This window comes from Amblyomma americanum, chromosome 1 (assembly GCF_052857255.1).
Source record: "Amblyomma americanum isolate KBUSLIRL-KWMA chromosome 1, ASM5285725v1, whole genome shotgun sequence".
In the NCBI taxonomy this organism is placed as follows: domain Eukaryota; kingdom Metazoa; phylum Arthropoda; class Arachnida; order Ixodida; family Ixodidae; genus Amblyomma; species Amblyomma americanum.
This window is the reverse complement of record NC_135497.1, coordinates 530,842,864-530,866,164: the sequence shown is the minus strand read 5'-3', so window position 1 is coordinate 530,866,164 and position 23,301 is coordinate 530,842,864. Positions and strand designations below refer to the sequence as shown.

General features: G+C 44.8%; 2 long non-coding RNA genes across 2 annotated transcripts in view; one reads left to right on the top strand and one right to left on the bottom strand.

The window, feature by feature from the left end:
- LOC144107597 (uncharacterized) overlaps positions 1–23,301 on the top strand; it is a 51,157-nt gene that overhangs the window by 1,347 nt on the left and 26,509 nt on the right. The gene's annotated exons all lie outside the window — the stretch shown is intronic.
- LOC144107593 (uncharacterized) lies at positions 16,270–20,451 on the bottom strand. Its single transcript, XR_013309317.1, has 3 exons — positions 20,402–20,451; positions 16,574–16,680; positions 16,270–16,444 (listed from the first exon to the last, which is right to left on the bottom strand). It is a non-coding gene; the product is annotated as an uncharacterized LOC144107593 (long non-coding RNA).

Genomic DNA, 23,301 nt, shown 5'->3' with positions numbered 1-23,301 from the left:
AGCATAGTCCACATGACAAGCGTTCTTAGTCACCGGGTACCGCCGGGTACCCCGGGTACCACCGGCTGCTTACCGGTGACACAATGGTTATGAGCTTTCCCTGGTCTGCTGCTCGCCTTATTTAGATTGAAATGCTTGGGAAATGGGTCTCCGACCCCACCTTGAGCAGTCGAAAATACCTTGTGCCATGGCTCTTTGGCCATAGATGCCCTTGCGCCATAAAAATCCATAATTATCATCAAAAAGCGTCCTTGAACCAGATAAGTAGGTTGAATAGGATGGCTTCTGGTATGTCGCTGTATTTGTATGGCTGTTGGCATCAGATGGGGAGTTTTCTGTCCATCGGATTTCTTGTTCTTTTGTGAGAGGGGAGATGGAGGCGTGGTCTTACAACGTCTGAAACAGCTGTGAATGACGTTTGGTGTGTACTGAGAGCTCTAAAGTTCTGTGTTACACATGCGAAGTTCCAAACCAGCAGCCTTGCTAGGATATACTCCAAACTACCGCTTTTGCAGCTGCGGCAACCGTTTTTTCGTTTTTCCTGGCTATGACGTACGACAGTATGCATGCTGAGCAACACTTAGCAGCATTACAAGCAGCAACGTTAAACTAGATGCGATGAAGACACTCGATGCCAATCAGAACTGACCACCGAACTTCAAGCTGCAAGCCACTGAATGAAGCCACAAAACAATAGAATACATATGAAATCACGATTTTATACCGGCCCTCAATCTGCACGACGGCGAAAAAAAACTGAGTGGAATTGAAGAGGAGTGAAAATGTTGAGTTATCATTGGTTTTCATTGAAGCTTATGAGCTTCAACCAGGAAACAATATCGTCATGGTTCAGAACTGTTTCTGTGAACTGCTGATCTCTTGCTAGGCGGTTGAACAATAACATTAATATTGCGAACAATAGTTCACAATTGGCAGCAAGGTGCTGGAAGTTGTAAATGCATGCGTCTACTTAGGGTAGATAGTGACACCTGATCTGGATTATGGGAGGGGAATAACTAGAATGATAAGAATGGGGTGGAGCGCATATGGCAGGTTCTCTCAGTTCATGAATGGCAGTTTGCCAATGTCATTTATAGAAGTGTACACAGCAGATACTACCGGTACTCTCCTGCGGGGCAGAAAAGTGTAGGCTAACGAAAAGGGTTCAGCTTAAGTTAAGGGCAACGCAGCGAGCCATGAGAAGAAAAACGATAGGTGTAACGTTAATAGACCGGAAGCGGGCAGAGTGGGTGAGGAAACAAACCCGGGTTAATGACATCCTAGTCGAAATCAAGAGAAATAAATGAGCTGGGGCAGGGCATTGTTGGATGGGGCTCGGAGTCGCTTTGCCAGGACCGCGGGTCAAGAACGACGCTTGCTCCGAACACCGCCACCACCACCAGGACAGGACTGACGACGAGTTAAAGAGTTGGATGATAGGAGGCAGGTTAATAGTGGGGTTTTTTACACTATTTTCAAGCTTTCAAGTTAAGACGGGTGCTCCTTCTACTGAATCTGCAGTCCGGTTTTATACACTGCGTCTTCCCGAGATTCCCCAGGTAGGGACGCCCTCGCCGTGGTGGGTGTGGCCAAAACTTTCACTATCACATACAAACAGACACCTCCGCACACATGGACACGCCGATGGCATAAGTTGAGCCCGAGAGAAAAGGGTATGAGGTCAGGACCCCGTCAGGCTGGCAGGAGACGTCAGGTGGTCGGCCCGCTCTCCGCCGGTCGGTGAACGTCGAAGCAACCGAGGCGCAACCCCGTCGGGAATAAATCCCCAGTGGTTCTGCCATTAGCCATGGCCGGCGAAGCCTGCAGAGAAGCCACTGTGGCGATCCGTTCCCACGCTGGTGCTGTGCCCGAGAGGCCAGGGGTTGTCGGGTCGGTGGAGACGTTGGGGAAAATCGGAAGACAGCCGGAACCACTTTTCGGCCGGCGACAGCGATTCCTTAAAGGGATTTTCGCAGAACCCTGCTCCCTGCTTGTCCCACGCAGCAACGACCAGGCGAGCGTGGCAAATGCACCCCGCAGACAACTGGCGAGAGATTCTGTCTTGGTGGCCATCCTCGAGACATGCTGGCGCCAATCCTAATACCAGCTGGCGGCCATTCCTAATAACTTCTCCGCGGCCAGGAAGATCTCGACTGGCCAGCGCTCCCAACCGCTGGGCATTAAGAGATGGGCCTGCATCCATGTTGATTTCCTTGCTTGCAGAATCAACTCCAAAGACAAACCGAAGGCACCAAACCACCAACAAAGGAAAGCATAGATGGGACGTTCCGAACAACAAAGCACTGCCCCACGCGCAAGCTTCCGGAATTCACTTCAGACCCACCAGGCTTCCTTCTAATGCCAAACCAAATCCTGCTCGCAATTAATGATTCCTCAATTCTTCCCGAATTTAGGGTCAAAGCGAGCGCCCACGTCACATCTGAGGTCGCCAAGGGCAGACTACCACGTTGTACGATAAGCGGTGTGTCAAAGCCTACAAATTTCTAATAGAACCTTCATCTCTTATTAATCAAAGCTCTGATTCTCCTAAACCACCCGAATATCGAAAGTCTGCTTAAAGTTTGGCCCACGCTCAGTTTTATCTACAAATTCTTCTCAACGTACCTTGCTCGCCCTAGACTGAGAATCAACGGCTCCGGTTGAACTCTCAAAGATGCGACTGCGCATCACAAACATTACCCACTCGTACTGGCGAGATGCTTTTCTTAATCTCATTGTGTCAATGTGACACCTCGTCACCATCATCTATACACAAAGCTGCTGCAGCTGGTCTCTACAAAATTGTGGGCCTTAGTTCAGTCGGTTAGCTTCCGAATAACACCAATGGCTAATTAACCACGCGCCGCTTAACACAATTACTCAAATGTACCCAAATATACGTATTTTCATTTGACTCCGGAATGCACTAGCTACATTTCCCTTAATATAATAACAAACCCCTAGTATCGCGACCAAGTTAAACACGTCTGAATAAACTAAGGATACAAAAACAAACCCGTGCGAAAATTCAGAGACAAAAACCGTCCGTCGAGAACGGTTCCCATTACGGAATCAACGTCTGCTCTACGCGACTCTAGCTACAATGTACCGAATGAGTCAAGCGAAGCGTACCTACACTTTGGCCGCCTCAACCAAACTTTTCCTCCGATATCTGTCAAGGATACCAAAAGAAACCAGTTCCAAAATTTCAAACACAAAGAAAGTTGCTAGCTCTCAGCTGTTCCACCTAGCAAACAGCTAAGCGTCTACTTGAGAACTGTATTCTCTGCATTCTTGTGAGTGTCCTTATCATTTGGCAGCACGGCAATTTCGACACGCATTTCTAACTCAATTAAGCAATAAGCTCTGTCGAAGTTTTAAGAAAGTACAACCCTATCTGATCAACTCCTAATCTTTAGCCCCAACAAAGTAGCCTTTCCCTCCCCGATCTCACGCAACCAAAAAAAAAGAGGAATAAAAAAAGAGAAACCGCTACTTCGAATGGCTACAGGGGAGTGACGGCTGATTCACCTCCACCCGTTTGAAAGGATTTGTCTTTAAGACGCGCCCGCCGGGGTCGCGCTCTGAGGGATTGAACTGCTGTCAACTCGTGACAAATGGCAGCTTAAAACCGCCATTCTTGACCGCCCCTGTCATCTCCGCGCCCCCTCGACGCGCTCAGAAGGCCGTGGAAAAGCATGCTAAGTCGGGAACCGACTCCTGGCGACGAACCGCTTCCAGCAATAGAAACTACCCTTCGTTCTCGTCGCAAGTAAACTCGGCTACGCTTTAGCCCTGCGCGCTTCCCACAATCCCGTGCGGAACTGAAGGACCCATCCTTCTCAAGTGCACGCGCGGAACCCGCCTACTTACGTTGTATCTGTTTCTGGAGGCCGGAGCTCGCCTCCCCAGAATGTCACGCAACTTAGCGTCTTGTGATCTTTCGGGCAGCTTGGCTTTTTTTCTTAGTGCCTTTCTGTCAGCTCGAGGTGGTCTCGATCTTCCCGCAGGCCGATGCCCCTTGAAAAACTCCGCTCTTGTTCTTCTTGCAAGAAGAGGTCTTCGCTCTCTGTTACAGCGGTCAGGTTTACAATCATCCGCGCATTTCGGCTGACCAGTAACATTAGCCGCAGATTTACAACATTCAATGCTGGAAGGCTTCGCTTTCCCTTCTGCAACATTTCCTGTGCTAAGGTTAGCACCTGTCTGCGCCCCTGAATTTAGGTACTGACATTTCAACCCGTTTTTTCTTCTTGGTCCTAGCCTTTTTCCTTTTTTTTTCGACTCAGCTGTTCCTTGTGCGTTTCCTGATAACAACTAGCTTCCTCTAGTTTCTCAATCGCACCTCGAACATCTCCCTCTAAGTCTTAACTGGCCGCGTGGCCAAAACATTCACTATCACACACAAACAGACACCTCCGCACACATGGACACGCTGATGGCATAAGTTGAGCCCAAGGGAAAGGGGTATGAGGCGAAGACCCCGTCAGGCTGGCAGGAGACGTCAGGTGGTCGGCCCGCTCTCCGCAGGTCGGTGAACTTCGAAGCAACCGAGGCGCAGCCCCGTCGGGAGATAAGCCCCAGTGGTTCTGCCATTAGCGATGGTCGGCGAAGCCTGCAAACAAGCCACTGTGGCGATCCGTTCCCACAGTGGTGTTGTGCCCGTGAGGCCAGGGGTAGTCGGGTCGGTGGAGACATCGGGGAAAATCGGAAGCCAGCCGGAACCACTTCGCGGCCGGCGACAGCGACTCCATTAAGGGATTTTTGCAGAACACTGCTCCCCGCTTGTCCCACGCAGCAACGACCGGGCGAGCGCGGCAAATGCACCCCACAGACACCTGGCGAGAGATTCTGTCTTGGTGGCAATCCTCGAGACATGCTGGCGCAAATCCTATTACCAGCTGGCGGCCATTCCTAATAGCATGTAATGCGAAGGCAAAATAACCGCTGGTCCTTGACGGTAACAGAGTGGATTCCAAAAAAGGTAAGCGTAGCAGGGTGCGGCAGAAGGTTAGGTGAGCGGATGAGATTAAGAAGTTTGCAGGCATAGGGTGGGTGCAGCTTGCAAAGGACAGGGTAATTGTAGAGACATGGCAGATGTCTTTGTCCGGCAATGGGTGTAGTTAGGCTGATGATGGTTACTGTGCCTTGGTCGTCGTATCAGAACTTCATATTTTAAATATTTGTCGTCAATGGAAGATTAACTTGAAGTTTGGTTCAAAATTTCAGGGGCCGAATTCTACGAGTATAAGGAGTTGGCGCGTCTAAATGGTGCGGGGTTGAACGGCACTGTCACCGTCGTCCGCCTGGCAGCCGCAACACCACGCATGACTAAGTCAGGAGCTGTTATTTTGTGCGTGTTTCTTTGATTATTGGGCCTTTGTTTTCTAGCACCACCTTCCACTTCAGTTCCAAAAACTGTGAAGCAAGGTACATGTTTTAGAGCGCTCTGACTAGGGCAGGGCAGCAACCAGCGTTTTGCTGAACGTTTTTATCTTTACATTTTTTTTCTCTGGTGACAATGTAATCAATATTTGAGAGCGTTCATTTTAGCTCTCCAAACAAAAGCAAATTGCTCTTGTACTTTCATGCCTACATCTTATCTCCGTCGAGTGCCATCGCTTTTTGTTGTTAAAGGATCAACTCGTGATTCTGCCCAGTTAAAATAAGGTGATGGAATCCTGAATTAAGCATATTTGAATTTTAATTTCGGTTTATTTCGATGATAGTACATAAGAATATGAAATGAAAACGCAGTTTTTATACAGCTTGACTAGATCCCATCCCGTTGACAAGAGCAAAGCATTGGCACATCTTTTATGAAGAAAAGCGATAAGCACCTCTTCTACAGTAATTGAAGAGAAATGAGAAGTTGACAATCATTGAGACAAGCACTAAGTAACACACACATCAGGGCATTATCGACAACGTACAAATAAATGCATCAAAGGACCACCGTGGCTCTGTGGTGATGGCGCTCGGCTGCTGGCGCGAAAGACGCGGGTTCGATCCCGGCCGCGGCGTTTGAATTTCAATGGAGACGAAATTCTAGAGACCCGTGTATTGTGCGATGTCGGTGCACACTAACAAACCGCCGATGGTCGGAATTTCTGAAGCCTTCCACTACAGCGTCTCTCATAGCTTTAGTCCCATTGGAACTTTAAACCCTCATAAACAAAGCCATAAACTAAATGAATAAAAGTGCAGTCGCCATTCGGCATGTGAGTATTTCTACAAATGAGCGAAAAAATAGCGTTACAAAAGCAGCTCCTTCGGTTTACGTCATAAATTTTCAAAGTTGATTCTACCTTTCCTGAAAAAGTATTCAGTGTTTTAGAGACTGTTGTGCACATTTCCGCACCATAATTAGTCCGTAAGTAAGGCACAAATAGAATTCAGATTACTATGTTTGATAATAATGGCTATTGGATCATAAAATACAAAGTGTGATAGTAAGTTTTTTTATTTTTGTTGCCCCCTGAACGTTCCATACGGGATATATTTGTATAGATTGAAACACTACCAAAATAAACTTTTTCATTGAAAGGCTAGTTTTATCTTGAAGGCTTCCTGAAATGATTTTATTCATCCTGCTTTAAAGTTTTGTTATTTTTGACATATTTGTTTTATACTTAAGGCAGAAAGCTGGGCTAGTTGGTGATTAGATTGAGAGGACATAGTACTAGCGATAAAAAACACAGGACGATAGGATAGAAGTAGACAACACAGGCGCTAGACATGAACTGACATTGTTCACGAAAATACCACGCATTTACAGGTGACAATTAGGTGGCAAGAAAATCAACAATGAAATCGCATGCGTGACGGCACTTCCCGATGCAGGAACCTCAATTCCTTGATATAAAGTTAAACATTCGGTTTGCTAGCGCAGGACTGCCTTTCCACGTGCATAACGAAGGCTTTCCATACCTCCCGTTTCTTCTGCTCTGCATTTACATATAGGTATCACAGGTGTCTCCTCAAAAAATGACGTACAAGTCTTTTCATCATGCTTACATTGTTTGCAGTGTGCCGCCAAGTGCCCAGGGCCTGATATCGCATCTGCTAGATTCTTGTGCTCCATGAGGCGAACGTTGATACAACGGCGAGTTTGGCCGATGTAGCATTTTCCGTAAGCTAGCGGAATTCGATAGACCACATTGATCCTGCAGGACAAAAACGGCTTCCCATGCTTGATGAGGCATGGAAGTTTTTTGTTGGCGATATCATTAGCAACCCGGCATTGTTTGCCGAGTCTGCTGGGTGCAGTAAGCACTACCCTGATATTGCCTTTCATGGGTACCTTTTTAATGGGGTGCGTAAGCTGGTGAACACAGAGCAGTGTCACGTATCTACACTGTAAAAAAAAATGCTCCGCAGTACAGAGAAACCCGCTGGTAATGCGTTGCCGGAGGGTTTTCCGCAACATGAGGTACGGACTAAATGTCAGAAACAGAGACTCCGTATGACGACTGTCACATTCTTGGTAACGGAAAGTTACGCCATGCTATGCACGAGACCGAAATCGTTTTTTCACAACGAATGCTTATGTTTTGTTCCTATTGAAGTTTCCGCAATGTGTATGCATACGTCCTCCGTTTACTCGGAAGTCATTTCATCTAGAGTGGAAATTATCTGTATTGTAATTATGTACTTTCTGTAGTACATGAACATGCATCTTCGTATAGCTTCTGCCCGCAATGTTCACTGCAGATATAGCCGTCCAGGTGCCGAAGAAATAAGTATTATGTACAAGGCTTTCCTTTACGCATATTATGTAGTGCATACGTACAAAGAATGCAGCTTAGAATGAAAGAGTGGTAAGTGTTTGGGTGAGTACAAGTACATACGTTTTATTTTCATGGCAAACTACACACATTGTACATCTGCACATTGCTGTCGGATCCATCTGAAAAGCATAAAAAAAATCCTCATTTAGTGGTCACACAACACCAAATATAAATTTCACAAATACATTTCAACCATCCGCTAGTGAACAATCGGCTTTCGTAGAAGCTTTCAAAAGCCATTCACCGAGAACCAACCCGTTATAATTTATTGCCCAAAATTCATTTCTCATAACAGTAAACAGTAAAAACCACAGGTCCAGAAAGAAGCAGACAAAATGCGCTTTCCCGGGCGGCACTGTGCGCATGAAAGTCTTTACAGTTGTTTGTAATTTTGTGCAAATAGAAAGTAGCTCAGGATGGGGGCCAGATGCAATTCAATGCAGGTGCCTTTCTGTACATAGTACTAAATGCACAACTTAGCGAGCAAGGAACATTGGTAACATCTCAAAAAGGTGGGAGACGCTTGCCGAATTTATCGTCCATCCAATTTGTTATAGGCAAGACAAGACGAAGTGAAAGTCCCCGGGCATGCCCGTTGCGGCAGATTATGACGCTTTTTATTATGGCATTCCAATATCTCTGCAGTGTGCCTCACAAGGAACGGATGCTCAAGTTTCAAAAAAAGGGCTCTTGGCAGAAATTTAACCAAAGGCCGTTGCCATGTGAACCTTTTTAAAATGATGACCCAGAAAGACGAAGTGTCCTCATGTGTCTGATGCAAAATAAGGATGAAGGCATGAGTCTTTCTGCTTTTTGAACAGCTGTGATAAGTTTTTTACTGGTACTGCTTGGATCAGCTTCAGTCTTCTTCTTGACATTTTGTGAAATAATTATATATCTGCGAAAGATCTCGCTAGCAAACATTTTGGCACTAATGGAGAAGCAAAAAGACCCATGTCCTAGGCCTTTTTTTGTGACACTAAAGGAAGGCTTGCCTTTTAGAGTCATTGATTACGAAGAGGTCCATGTGGCAACAAACTTTGAGTGAATTCCTTCAAGGGCTCTTTGTTCTCATGAGGTGCCCTGTAGATATACCACAACACCTCAGTGAGCTGTTACCAGCCCTCTGAGTTCACTGTCACTTGACATCAAGGGTATGTACTTTTCCTCGCCACATGCAGCAAAGATGTATATGTCAAGAGAAAGCATAAAAGATTTCTAAGTGCAATTCTAGATTGCTTGCGGAGGAAAGCACAAGAGTGGCCATGCTCAGCTGTTACCTTTGCTTCTTGCTCGAGTTCTACAGTGAGTACTACGTAATGACAGGTGTCTGCATCAACTCATATTTAACACCCGTCCTGTGCGACCTCCATCTTGCTCTACATGACAGGCAACTTTATAACACCCTTCATGCAAAGAGTGTCATCAGGGTCGGTGTGTCCTGTCAGTTTCCTGGTCCTGTGGTTTGTGCTGTGTTTTCTACTCTTAAATTATTTACTGCCTTCATTCTCCACTCCATGAAGCCTGAATGTGCTACACTGGTCTGCTCCATGCGTTGTGGAGCAGCCCAGTGGCCATTTTTTTTTCATACGTCGGAGGCACTCAGCTCGAAAGCCATGCTTACTATATTCAGCAGACAAGGGTACATGTGAGACACATCATTAATAACTAATTCTCACAGTGGTATCTGGCGCAAGAATATCTAAATACTACTAAATTTTTGCTTAAGCTTTCAGATATGCTCTTAGATTAAAAACATAATTTGGCTACATTAGCAGAAGCACAGCACCAAGGTACTCACCAGTTACCTGAAGCACTGTAGGCAAGTTCTCGTGCCATCATGAATACAGCACACTGTCCACGTCTTCATAATGCCATGTCACTCCAGCACTTTGGTAGCAAAATTTTCCTTTAAAAAAAAGTAGTTTTGTTTATGTTAGACTGGTCATATTTAATTTTACTATATACTATGTACTTCTCATTGTACTGCCCCAGACTAAAAAATACCAATGATCACGCTTTGAATTATGTCATATGTGATCACCAAATTATGTGATCACCAATATGTTCTTAGAAATTCTGATTGAAATAAATCTGACAAAATATTATTTCAGAAAATGTGGCACAAGGAAGAAGGACGCTAGCTAGATAACCTGGACGAATGTGTTCAGTTGCATGCAGCCACCGGCACCATTGCACACAAAATGTACAATAAAGTGGGTTTTACCTTTCCGAATAGAATTTAATGCTGCAAACATTTAGGTAAAAAAATTTCAACCTTCCATTCCGCATAAAGGAAAGGAAATTCCTCTCATTTTTTCACAAGCCTCTGCAAGTACACAATTCAGTGAATCTACTCTACAAGTACTTGAATCTATCAGCACGAGACAGGGACGAGAAAAGAAACAAAACAGGCACTGACTCGCAACTGAAGTTTATTGAAGTGAACAGAGTATATACAGAAAAGCCACACGCCACAAACTACACAATTACACATAAGCCACATCACAACATAAGTAAAAGATTGCCCTTAACATTCCTCTCATCTAGACAGTCCAACCCGCTGCATGTTAACGCTATGGGCAGCACACTCACACATTCGTCACCGAGTCATAAGATGTGTCTAGCCTCGATAATTTTCTGGTTAATCTGCTGTTAACGTAGTGCCAAAATGCGTGTTGCCGAAAGGAATGGCTAGCAGCCTTCACATCCCTTGTAATATGCAGATAAGTTACAACCCCTACCAATATCCAAATACCTCTCATGCTCCTGTAGTCTTACATTGATACACATTCCAGTTTCACCAACATAAACCCAACCACATGATAATGGTATGCAATGCATGCAATGGTTGCAAGGCACATATATGTTGCCACGTTTCACTCGACACATGTGCTTTTCCCTAACGAAATTCACAAACTTATTAACAATGTTACAGATTGTAGACAACTTATTAGGGGCCGAACACACCATTTTTACGTCATACCTTCTGGCCACAGTTTTCAAATTTTGCAACAATCTGCAACAACACAGTCAGTCTTTTGGCATCTCACTGGCTGGCCCCAGCCTGATCATGCCAGTCCCTGCGAAGGGGTTTCAGCTTTTAACATGCTAAAGGGAAGAATGGCACAGCATCAAGTAACGAGGAAAGCAGGACAGCACACCCACACACAAGTGCCAACCCTGGAGCAGATACAAAATCCAAGAGCGCGTGCTTGACATTCAGCGTTGACAGTCAAGGAAACGAGGAAACACGGATTTGAACGCTAAAGATTGAACGAGCCCGATCCTTGGCTGCCAACGCTGAATGTCAAGTACACGCTCTTAGATTCTGCATCCGCTCCAAGGATGGCACTTGTGCGTGGGTGTGCTCTCCTGTTGTCCTCGTTACTTGATGCTGCGCCATTCTTATCTTTAGCATGTCAGACCAACTTGCCCAATCTTATATGCTCAGCTTTAACAATTTATCGCACGCTTCTGCAATAGCATGGTTGGGAAATCATGCTTTCATTAGCCTTAAAATCTTCTCTTGGAAACCAGTTGTCACGCTGTAAATGCATGGCTTCACCAATACCGAGCCTAGACTTGACGACGCAATGCTATCTTTCACTAGCTTAGAATCGTTCGACCAACAGTCAAGTAGCTGCTTAACACTCCTGGGTGAATATCGCTAGGACACATGGCGTGTGCAGAACATCAAGGTAAGGTTCAGAAACCGCAGCTCTTTTTGTTGGGACATTTTCTCCAAGGTAAACTTAAGACAAAGGCCTTGCTCCTTAAACAAGTTCACAATATGTACAGGTCCCACACTATCACAACCTTTGTAAAAGACCAGAAAATCATAGACGTAGCGAGAGATTTCCCCCAGCCCATGCAATTTCTTGGCAATCATTCCTTCCACCCTGCTTAAGAGAATATTGCTTAGCACAGGGGCAACCTTCGAATCGATACATTTAGCAGACTTTTGAACATATGCCGCACTGCCATACTCCACAAACATGCTCTTCACTTCAAATAAAAGGAGTCAAGTGCCAAAAAAGACTTATGTTACACACCCATTCCTAAACACGAGCTCATCGTTGTGTTCCGATATACACATTCATAAGCTTTTCACAAGATCTTCATACGGGATAGAATAAAATAGTTCTACATCGACACTAATCACAAGACAATCCGCTGGATTGTCATTCTTAAGATACTCAACCACACTGCGAATTGAGTACAAGAAATGGATCTTCAAGATGCGAAGTAGACAGATGCTTTTGCAAATAACCAGAGATAATTTTGCATGAATCCTTTTCTGAAATTTATCTGAAGAGCATGTTATTGAATAGCATTTATTTGAAGAGCATGTTTGTAGAGTAGTGCAGTGCGGTATGTGTTCTAAAGTCTCGAATATGTAGTGGTTCAAAGGTTGACCTTGTGCTAAGAAATATTTTCTTGAGTAGGGTGGATAGAATAATTGTCTAGAATGTGCATGGGCTGGGGGAAAAATCTTTTGCTATGTCGATGATTTTCTGGTCTTTTATAAAGGTTGTGATAGTTCGGGACCTATACATCTCCTCAAGTTGTTTAAGGAGCAAGGCCTTTATCTCAGGTTTACCTTAGAGCAAATGTCCCAAGAAAAAGAGCTGTGGTTTCTGGACCTTAGCTTGATGTTCAGCACACTTCATGTGTGCTGGCGAGTGTTAAGCTGCTACCTGGCTACATGAATACCATTCCAAGCTAGTGAAAGATAGCATTGCGCTTTCTAGCGCGGGCTCAGAATTGATGAAATTATGCTTTCACAGCATGACGACTAGTTTCCAAGAGCAGATTTTAAGGTTAACGAACGCAGGATTTCCAAACCTTGTTACTGCAAGAGCATATGATAAATTGTTAAAGAAGCTGAGACAGTTTTGCGGCGACCGGCACAATCTGGCTGGGGCCAGCCAGCGAGATGCCAAAAGACCAGTTGTGTTACCGTATGTACATAAATTGTCGCAAAATTTGAAAAATGTGGCCAGAAGGTATGATGTAAAAATGGCTTTCTCGGCCCCTAATACGTTGTCTAAAGCATGTAAAATTTTAAGAATAATTCTGTGAATGTGGCTCGAGAAAAGTACACGTGTAGAGTGAAATGTATATGTACCTTGTAAAATGAATGTGGTATCAAATATTATTATCTTGTAGTCTGGTTTACGTAGGTGCAACTGGAAGGTGTATGAATGTAAGACTACAGGAACACAAGAGGGTAGGGGCTTGGCTAGGTGGTTGGGGTAACTCTGCTGTACACTGCACGGGATGTGAAGTCTGCTACCCTTTCCTTTTGGCAACACGCATTTTGGCAGTAAATTCAGAGAGATTAAATGGGAGATTATTGAGGCTAGACACATCTTATGACTCCGTGAAGAATGTGTGTTTTGTCTATCGTGTTAGCACACAATGAGTTGGACTACCTCGATCAGGGAAATAATGTTGAGGGCGATTTTTGACTCATGTTGTCCTGTATGCTTATCTGTAACTACATGGTTTATGGTATTGCTTGGCTTTTTATATATTCCCTGTTCACACCAATAAGCTATAGTCGCGAGTCAGCACCTGTCTTGTCTCCTTTCTCATCCCTGTCTTTCGCGCTGGTGGATTCACCGCAATGGCTCACCTCTGCAGAAATCAAGACATGACATTTTCCTCTTCACACTCATGGTTCAGCGCATAATACGGCAAAGGCTTTTCAATTCCAAGGAAAGTTCATGGCTCCATTGAACACTGCCTCCTGCTTACAAGACACAGAGCAGCAATCATTGTAGATTCTACCTGTGACACAAAGAGCAAAGTTTTAGTTTGAGTGGACTAAACTAGGAAAACAGCACAATATATCTATAGCCAAATAACTGAACTGAAAGAAATAGAGGGTAGTGTAATAGTGAACACACTCATATATTGCAAGTGAGATATATGCTTAATATATTGCAATATCCAACACTGCTACCATTGCCTTAGCCAACTACTTCATAAATAACAATAAATGCAGTATCACAAAAATACTGATAACGTACTATGTGCTAATAGTAGCAGTGCAGGTTCCATGAACAAAAAAGGGCCCAGTGCTGACTGTCGTTCCCACAGCAGCCTTGTGACCAATGGCCGGTGTAAAGGAAATAGGAGGAATGACTGAAAAGAAAAAGAGCCAGGGGGAAGGAAAATAGGTATAGAAGGGCTTAGGATATCATAGGCAAATAAGGTTGTTTAGATAGTGAGCACAAAATAAACATTACCACACAAGTAAAGACATACAAGACCAAACATATATATCATTATGCAGAGTAACAAACTTGATGCCATTTAGCCCAAAATATGTTTTCAATAAAGTGATTATAATTATTAATAGAACAACTGACCGAGTGAAACCATAACAGGGATGAACAAGGAAGTTGTTAATATTCTGGCAGAAATTAAAAGAAGAAAATGGATCTGGCCAGGGCATACAATGCAGAGAATGAATCACCAATGGTATCTTAGGGCAACATAATGAATTTGATGGATTTTAATGGCACAAGGGCATCTGTGGCCAAAGAGTGCCTTAGCACAAGTTAATTTCGTCTACTCAAGGTGAAATCAGAGACCCATTTCCCAAGCATTTCATTCCAGATAAGCTGAGCACCACGCCAGGAAACAGCTTGTGCATTGTATCGCAACAAAATGAATTTCACCCTAAGGAAAATATAGCAGGAGATAGCTGATTATAAGCTCACTAGATAAGATTAGGTGATTTCTGATAGTGTGGCATGTAGCTGGTGCAAGACACAGATAAATAAACTGGAAAAGGCCATTGTCCTGAGGTGAATGTAAACTAAGCAATGAGGATAATGAAATTCGCTACACTAGAGCTGTTAAGAATCAGCTCAAGTTCCATGCTTCAAGATGATGCAAGTTTGCTCAGTGAAAAAAAATCATAAGTTCACCCAAGAATTGGTATCTTGGCGGTATCAGGCTGCAGGTGCAGATGAATTAATCCTGCCTCAGAGAAGAGCTACATAGAGCACAAAACATTTTAGGCCAGTCCTACACTGACAGCTGTTAATAACTATTTTAAAACTGTTTTTCATTGCACAAACAATAATACCAAGTTTGTGTTGGTCATGTGATTATGTTACTGAGGCTCTCCTAAAAATTCTAGCCAGAGCTAAAATACAAGCTGTCTCAACTAAGTTTTTATATCAACAATGAGAACATAAACACATACAGATTATTCAAGTAGAAGTATTATTCTTCATGACGTGCCCTACAAATTTTAAATTATACTGAAAAGTAATAGAGTGGAGTGCTTGTGCCAAAAATATTAAACCTCAACAACAAAGAGAACACAAGATAAAGGCAACAACATATTGCCCAAAATTTAAATGTTTGACAGAACAAATTTGAAAAGAAAACCTCTCCACAACTGGAACAAAACAGCGTGATACCGAGCACACATTTGAAAATTGTTTCATCCAAATCCCCAGTCTGGTGCTCCAGCACTCTTCAGCCAGCATGTCATGAAATGTACCATAGTTCTGGTAGCTGTAAAGAGTATACAGCTGATCCAGCATTTTGATATGTGAACAGTAACCCTCAATGACCACCAGGCTGAATACTTTCAAGAGGCTGTTCTAGTAACAAGACTGCAGTGAAACACTTAGCAAGTTATGCGGGCGTAATAATGCAAACCGTTAATCTGAGAGTTCGCTACCACGCAACTCTGTAGTAACTCCTAAAGTGTTGCAATCGAATGAAAAAAAGGACTGCCTATTATATAAACAAAAGTCAAGAGGCTGCAATGCAAGGCCACGACAGAAGTGCTGCAATACAGCAATAGTGATACAATTTACACTTTAAGCAACACAATGAAACATGATCTTTTATCCTTAATTATCAGAATTTAAATATTTGTTTTCCTTGCTCTCTTGCAAAATTAAGTTTAGATCGTGAAAGCGCTCGAAAAGACAAGGATACAGAAAGATTTCCACACAGTGCGCTTACTTCCAGTGTCTTTTTGAGCACATCCACTATCTAAACATGGTAACCCAACTAGTTTAAACGCTGTCGTTATTCCAAAATTAAGCCTTTCACAAAGTGGGAGCCCCTTTCCTCATACAAGGTGCACCATAACTAATCCAACACTTTTTTCATGATATGTTTTCTCTGAGAATAAACACTGTTTGAAGATTTTGCAATAGTACTTGTCTTTTCGATTCTACGAATGTATCATGCAAGTGTTCAATGAAATGACCACCAGCCTATCTTGATCATTGCTCAAAATCAGGGTATAATGCACCATGAAGGGCAGGCTCTGCTTGATTTTTATGTTTTCCTAACGAAGCATGTATGTGCAACCCTTCTGCTGGCTTGTATGCAGCAGGTTTGTCTAGCTAGGCGAAATGTGGTTTTGCTATAAAGATGAAATGGTACTTTGGAAGTGAATGGTTTTCTAAAATGCATTTAACATACATACCGGGGCTTTAACAGCGCCTGGTGTAAGCAACATCAGTGGGGGGACCGCAGGAGTGGCCTAGTGGTCCGAGCATCTGCCTCGCAAGCGGTAGGTGTGGAGTTCGATCCCCAGTGCCATCGGGTAACCAGCGGTGATACAATGGGTCGTTTCAATGGCCAGTTTAAAACTTGAAATAACCATGCTGCAATATATACAAAAAATGATTTGTGTGCTCTCTCTTACATGACATAGTTAATCATATCATAGTGTTGGTAGTACACAAAATGCATGTGTGGAACATATACATGCACTGTTTTTGTTCACATCTTACCTGCTATGTGCTGTTATGGCATGTTATGTGCTGGGAAAGCAACAGGTAGAGAGCAATGTTGTGTTGCAGCCTTTCTTCTGATGGAATTTGAATCATGTGAGGTGCAGCTGAAAGAAATTGTTTCATACATAAGTATATTTCATGTAACACAACAAAAAGTGCACAGCCCCATCATGAGTTATGGTTTAAACTAACAGCGAGCTTTTTACCACTCTATTTAACATATGATGCAAGTCAGTGATGCTGGAGGCACAAAACTAAATACTGTGAGGTAACAAGAGCTAATATGGACAATCATGCCTTTAAGAGATATTGTCAATATTTATTTTCCTGAATGAACTAAAGTTATCCTTAGAAGCATTCACAGGAAGATAATTTTGCTAAATGCCTTTTGCCAGAATAGGCCTTTTATGAACCAGTTGCAAATGAAAAGAATAACTTTAAGACCATGCTATGCATGGTGTAACGCCAAAGTAGTTGCATACAAGCAGTATACTATGCCCCTAGTTTTATGGTGGGCCTGTACTGCACAATTTTCATGCAAGGTAGTGCAAAGTATGTGCCATGAAACAGACCTCTGCTTGCTGATACTGGCAAATAAGTACTGGGTTTTTAAGGCAGGAAAAAAGTTACATAGTTCCTTCTGCAGGTTTTGAACTTCAGGTTAGTTATTTGAAAAATATCAATCCCTGAACTGCAATGATTGAAGTTTTTAGCAAATAACATTTCCACTGTAACAGTGGAAACGCTCTTTTATATGAGGAACGACTTTTCAAAAGCCTGCGTTTCATGGTGGCTGTCAAGTAGCCCTGATAAAGAGAAACCAGTCACGACACACAACCAGGCCCCCGTAGCACATTTTCAACTATACCCTCATGATATAGCTTTAAAGTAAGTGTTAAGCAATACAAATACAAATCCCTTGATTTCCTTCATGATTTATCACTGGTGTATACATACAAAGATAACCGTACAAGATGTGGAGTGCTTGGTACAGAGAGAGTAGGCAGATGGTTTCTTGACACTCAAAAAGTGAACAAGGGAAGGAAAAATCTCAGGGTGCTTGCCGTTTCGACAAGACAACTTGTTTTCGTCTGGGGTCAACATATACAGAGGAAACTTAGAATCAAGTACAGGGTTGTCCACTCTTATCATTTATTCATCATTTATTAACCCTTAAGGGTCCCGTCAGGGACATTACATTAGTGCGAACACGCGAGCACATGGCTGTGCTCTTTGGGCCACTGTGTCTGACATTGCCACACATCGAAGTGTAACATGACACGAAGCACCACATCCAGGTGCATCTCCTCTTGCGCCATTTTGCAGCGATGAGTGGCTGCGCCGCACACAGTGGACCTCTAAAGAGTGCGGCCATGCGCTCACATGTTTGCACTAAATGTGGCCAGCTCTGTACATTCCGAAATTGGCATAATTATTTGAAAAGGCCTTGCACATGGTCAGAGGTTTCCCAACACCCATTTTCCCCCTCCTTTCCTGCTTTCTTTAATTTATCGTTATACTTTAACCTTACGCCCTGCACCTCCTGACATCACTTCTCGGAACCTTGGCTGCCATACTCCTCCCCCTCCCCCTTCTTTTTGCCTTTTCCCCGAACCTGCCCTCATTTTCTCTTTTTACTTCAAATTATTTTGCCCCCCCACCCCCCCTGGTATTTTATTCTGCCATGCTCCTTAATTCCTTTATCCTAGTTTTTCAGGAAAAGGCAGCCAGCCATACCAAGCCACCTGTTGTGGCTGGACATAAAGCCATTCAAGCCCACTATCCACACTCCATACCCCGAGATTCGTTTCTACTGAATTGGGCTTTTTTGTTTTCACAGTTTTGCAGGTCAACCGGTTAATCTTCTTTAGCAGCTATTATGCCTGGTCAAGGTTCATGCTCCCCATCGTAACGCCCTCCCCATATCGCACCCTCGTCCCACACAACAGGCCTTTCGCCTCGAAGTGAAAACCTTATTTAAACCCCACCAATGATGAACACTTTGCCAGACAAAGACAAGTCCTCTTGTCGAAACGTCGGCAAGCACCCTGAGGCTTTTCCCTTCCTTACTTCGTGAAAACCTTATTTAAACCCCACCAATGATGAACACTTTGCCAGACAAAGACAAGTCCTCTTGTCGAAACGTCGGCAAGCACCCTGAGGCTTTTCCCTTCCTTATTCAGTTTGTGAGATACCAGGGACAGGTGTTCAAGCAGCCATACCACACTAATACCCCTGTCACACGGGCACCGCAAAGGCCTTTGAGAATCATATCCAAAGGCGTAAGGAGTGCAGCTACCCGGTACAAATGTTGCGCCTTTGTCGCTAAGGGCCTTGGAGGCGAAGGCGCTCAACCGAGACCTTCGGAGCCCGAAGACGCGGCATTCGAGAAGCTGTGATCGCAGTACCATCCAAAGTCAAAAAGTAAAAGCAATAAAAAAATACATAAGCTAATAATGTTTGAAAACATTTTTTTCAAATACGAAAGGTGTGTCTGGCTTTGGTTTTTGTACGGGTGTTTATGTTTTATGTTCAAATTTCAAGACAGTGAAAGTGTTGCGGCAACACCGAGCGCCCATGGAGGCCAAGGCAATACACGTACAAAACCTGCTCCTGCTGATGAGAGTAGCTGTTGCAGTACTTTTAAGGAAGCAATCAGAATAAAAAATTGTCAAAGCTCAACGAATGAACAGAATACACCACTTTAATTTTAGAACACTCACTTCAGCCACCTCGAGTATAGCAGCGGGTGCTAAGCCTGAACGACTTTCACCTTTGGGCTGCACCGTGTAGCTGCATCGCTGCTCCTTTAAGCTTTCGCTCCTTTGGTGAAAAATGGTGCCTTTGCTGGAAAGGCCTTCGAGGAATGCCATGTGACAGGGGTATAAAGCACATTTTTTACTGACAGGAAAGACTCAGCGCCTTTAGTTCTGACAACATTCTGAATCATGCTTTGGTGGCTTAGCATATCAGAATACTGGACATGACAAAATCAGCTAATTAGTGAGGGCTATTATTTGCTATAGGTAAAATTGTAACATTCTCCTAAAATAATGAAAAGAAACCACCAGCACTGACATCAATGTACAATTTGGCTGTAACATACTGATATGACAATCTAGTTAAACGTAAATTCTCTTTTCGCAGTTCAAAACTGCATGCATTATTTCTAGAAAGCGCGAAAACAGAAGCTCATACATAGTGCCAAAGAAAAGAGTGCATAATAGTACCACTTATGAGGTGTTTATCGGCAACTGCAATGAGCAAGGCTATGTTAATGGCAATCCAGAGTTATTATGTGTCTTACGAGCGCATGCACTTGGGAGGTGATAGCAGCTGTGGACGCAGCTGTCCATTGCAGTTTTCAGTCTGTCGAGATAACACATGGGGTAAGGTATTCCCTGTTTTGCTGCCGAAGGCAAAACCGTCAGCGAGTGGAGTTGCCTTGCTATTCACTGTCAATATCTACTGGTCAATGTAAAGGAAACTAGGGCATAAAACATACAGCATTTCATATTATGCTTTGGCCAAATGCAGTGAGAATGAAACAGACTAGAGACTTGTCTTATGACGTTTGCACTCTTTACTTTGCACCAGAGGAAAATAAATTTATGTACAGTTGACCTACTGCTTGCCACAGTCCTAGAAGAAATGAATCCAGGTCTCAGAAATTCTACCGAGAGAATACTGATGCTGCATGTGCATTTCTCTGAACTGTTCTGAAATATGCAGAAGTTACCAATTTTTTTACTACCTGATTACATACTGTAATCTTTGCAAGGAATATGAGGTTAACGGACTGGGAAAAAATGTCAGGAATGGTACCTTTGGTACTGGGCACTTGGACAAACAAATGACCCACTGGGCGTCCCCAGCAGCTCTGCTACCAGGCACCCCTGGCAACAGTAGTCAATTTTCCAGATCCAAAGGAGCCATGCGAATGATTGCCGAAAAGTCAAGTTTAAGGACAGCAGATGCATGAACACAAAACAGTTTTCCAACTTTGTTTCAGTGTTGTGATGACCCCCATAATGCGCAGGTCCACACGGGACGGAGAGGCAAAGAGACACCGTATGGCTCAGTTTAAACAAACAGGTATATTCAATAATTACACATGAGTAAGATTATACATCAGAGGCTGGGGCGTCCGAGCTTACGTGCCGACGACTTCAGGGGGGCGATGGAGTGGCTCCGGAGTTGGGCTCGAGCGGTTGCTGGCAGAAGCTGCACGCCGACGGGCTCTCTCTTCGGCGCTGAAGGCCCTCTTGGCTAACGATGTCGTCCTGAGCGTGCTTGCAGTAGAATTTCAATAGTCGTCCGTTTCTTCGAGGATGGTTCACAAACCCCTTCCTCTAGTGTCGTTCGGCTTGGAAGATGAACAGGAGGCGAGCTTGTAGATGATGACAGCAGAGCATAATTTTACAACAGAACAAACTTTGCACTTCTTTACTCATCGGCCGGGCAGGTTAGTGCCTAAGTAGCATCACATTACATGCTAAGCATGGAGCCCCAGCTCAGACTGAACTGCATCCGTTTACATGCGCTTTTAAGCACTTGATTAACAAAGGACTAAGGGCGGTCATTTCCAGTGGCCCGCCCAAAGCATCAATTCTCCAATCCAAAATAACATGCGAGATGGGGACCACCCCTTGGGCTGGGCTTAGCCTCGACCCCAGAGTCTGTTAACAATACAAACTAAATAAACAACAAAAACGCCACCACTCTCTCTCAAGTGAGAGTATACACAGGCTCTCTCTTCGGAGCTAATTCACTAGCGCCTGTCTTTCCACATTCTTGGCGAGTACTGCCTGTCCGCCATGACAGGTGTCCGTCGCGGCCCTTCTGGGAAGCTGTGGGTGCCTTCCCGGCGATAGCCCACGACAAAGGGGGGGGGGAGGGAAAGAATGTCGTCTTCGCGGTTTCGCATAGCGTCGGCTGTGGCACGGCGCGCTCTGGCCCGCTGACAGCTCCCTTGTCCTGGAATGTAACCGGAAATTGGGGAGGACAAAGCCCGTTTCCCCGGGGCGGCGGCGGGACCGGTTTTTCTGGTCGTCACCCAAAGAGCATGGCTGGGCAATTGATGATGCCGCTGTCACGGGTCTCCGTCTACGCCGCGCCGTCGAACGTGGACCCTCGCAGCACACACGGAATGTCACACTCGCTCACCCTCCAGAAGAATGTTCTCCGAACATTTGAGTCCACGCAGCTCCCCTTGTCTTTCTGAATCGCCTCGCACAGTGCGTCCGACAAAACACTTTTCGCTGCACTCAACACCACTGCACAACACCATATGCCTCCGCTGTCAATACTGGCGTCTCCAGGGGCAGCACTGATCTTCTTTTACAGATAAACATGAAACTCAGCACCCAAGCCTCTCCTTTCTAGTCCAAACTGGACGAAATAAATTTACCACAGTTACAAAGGAGCTCCCACTTCTAGCACGATCACGGCACAGACAAAAATATAGATAACGAAAGGAAGTAGGGCAGGTTCTGCATGCGCTCCGCATGCTCTCCTGTGCAGGTGTTACTTAATGACAGAAAGGTTCAACTACCAACTCCGATAACTTAACACATAAGCACATAGCAATGTTATGAGCTGCGGCATTACACAATTCTAACCAGTTCACAACTCCGCTCTGTTTACGCCATTAGTCCGACTTAGCTTTCCGATTTCGCAGCGGATATCGGCCTTCATGAGTCATACTAAGTAAGTCTGTGCCCCTTTGTCTGCTTTGGGACTCGCGAGGTCTCGTGGCAGGAGCCTCTCCTGGCGTTATCTGCGCGGCAACCTCGCGCGCTTCTTCTTCTAGCAATGCATGAAGTAAATCCGGTGGCATTCCGGCCGTCACCTCGGGCGCCTGCCGAACAAATGCAGGAGAGGGCGTTTCTTGCGAACTATCTGCGCGCTCCGCTTCACTTCTGTCCCCATCAAAATCCGCGCTTTCCCTTTCCTCATTTCGCGAATACTGAACCGGTGCCGACTTGAGGCGATTTGCGTGTATCCTTATCAAACGCCGGTTCACGTCTCGGACTCTGAAGTTTACCGGAGAAAGCTTCTCGACAACCTCGCACGGTCCTCTCCACTTCGTCTGGATCTTACGAGCTAGCCCAATCTGCCTTTGGCAGTTTTCAATGTACACGCTGTCCCCCACATCAAACGGCGCGTCTCTAGCACTGCGATCGTGCACCTCCTTCCTGCGCTTCGCCGCTTTCTTTAAGGACTCCTTTGCGATGTCCCTCGCCACTTGCAAGCGCGATTCTAGCTCAACCTTATAGTCGTCCAGTGAAGCGTATGGGACACGACGGGGGCCCTCTGGCACTTCACTAGGCTGGTCCGGGTCTCGGCCGTAGAGAAGAAAGAATGGCGATTCGCCCGTGCTCTCGTGTGCTGCGGAATTGTAGGCAAACATTGCATACGGGAGCCACAAATCCCAGTCCCGCTGGTCGCGCGAAACAAAATGCGACAGGAACCCGGCCACGGTTTGGTTCAGTCGCTCCACCGCGCCGTTGCAAGCCGGATGGTACGGTGTTGTCTGCTTTTTAGCGATCTTAAGCAGCTCGCAAACTCTCCTCATTAGCTGCGACACGAAGTTCGTTCCCCGATCTGTCAAGAGTTGCCTCGGGGGTCCATGTCGGAGCACGATCTGTTCGACAAATGCTCTTGCAACCGTGTCTGCCTTCTGATCTGGGAGTGCTACCGCTTCCGCGTATTTTGAAAGGTGG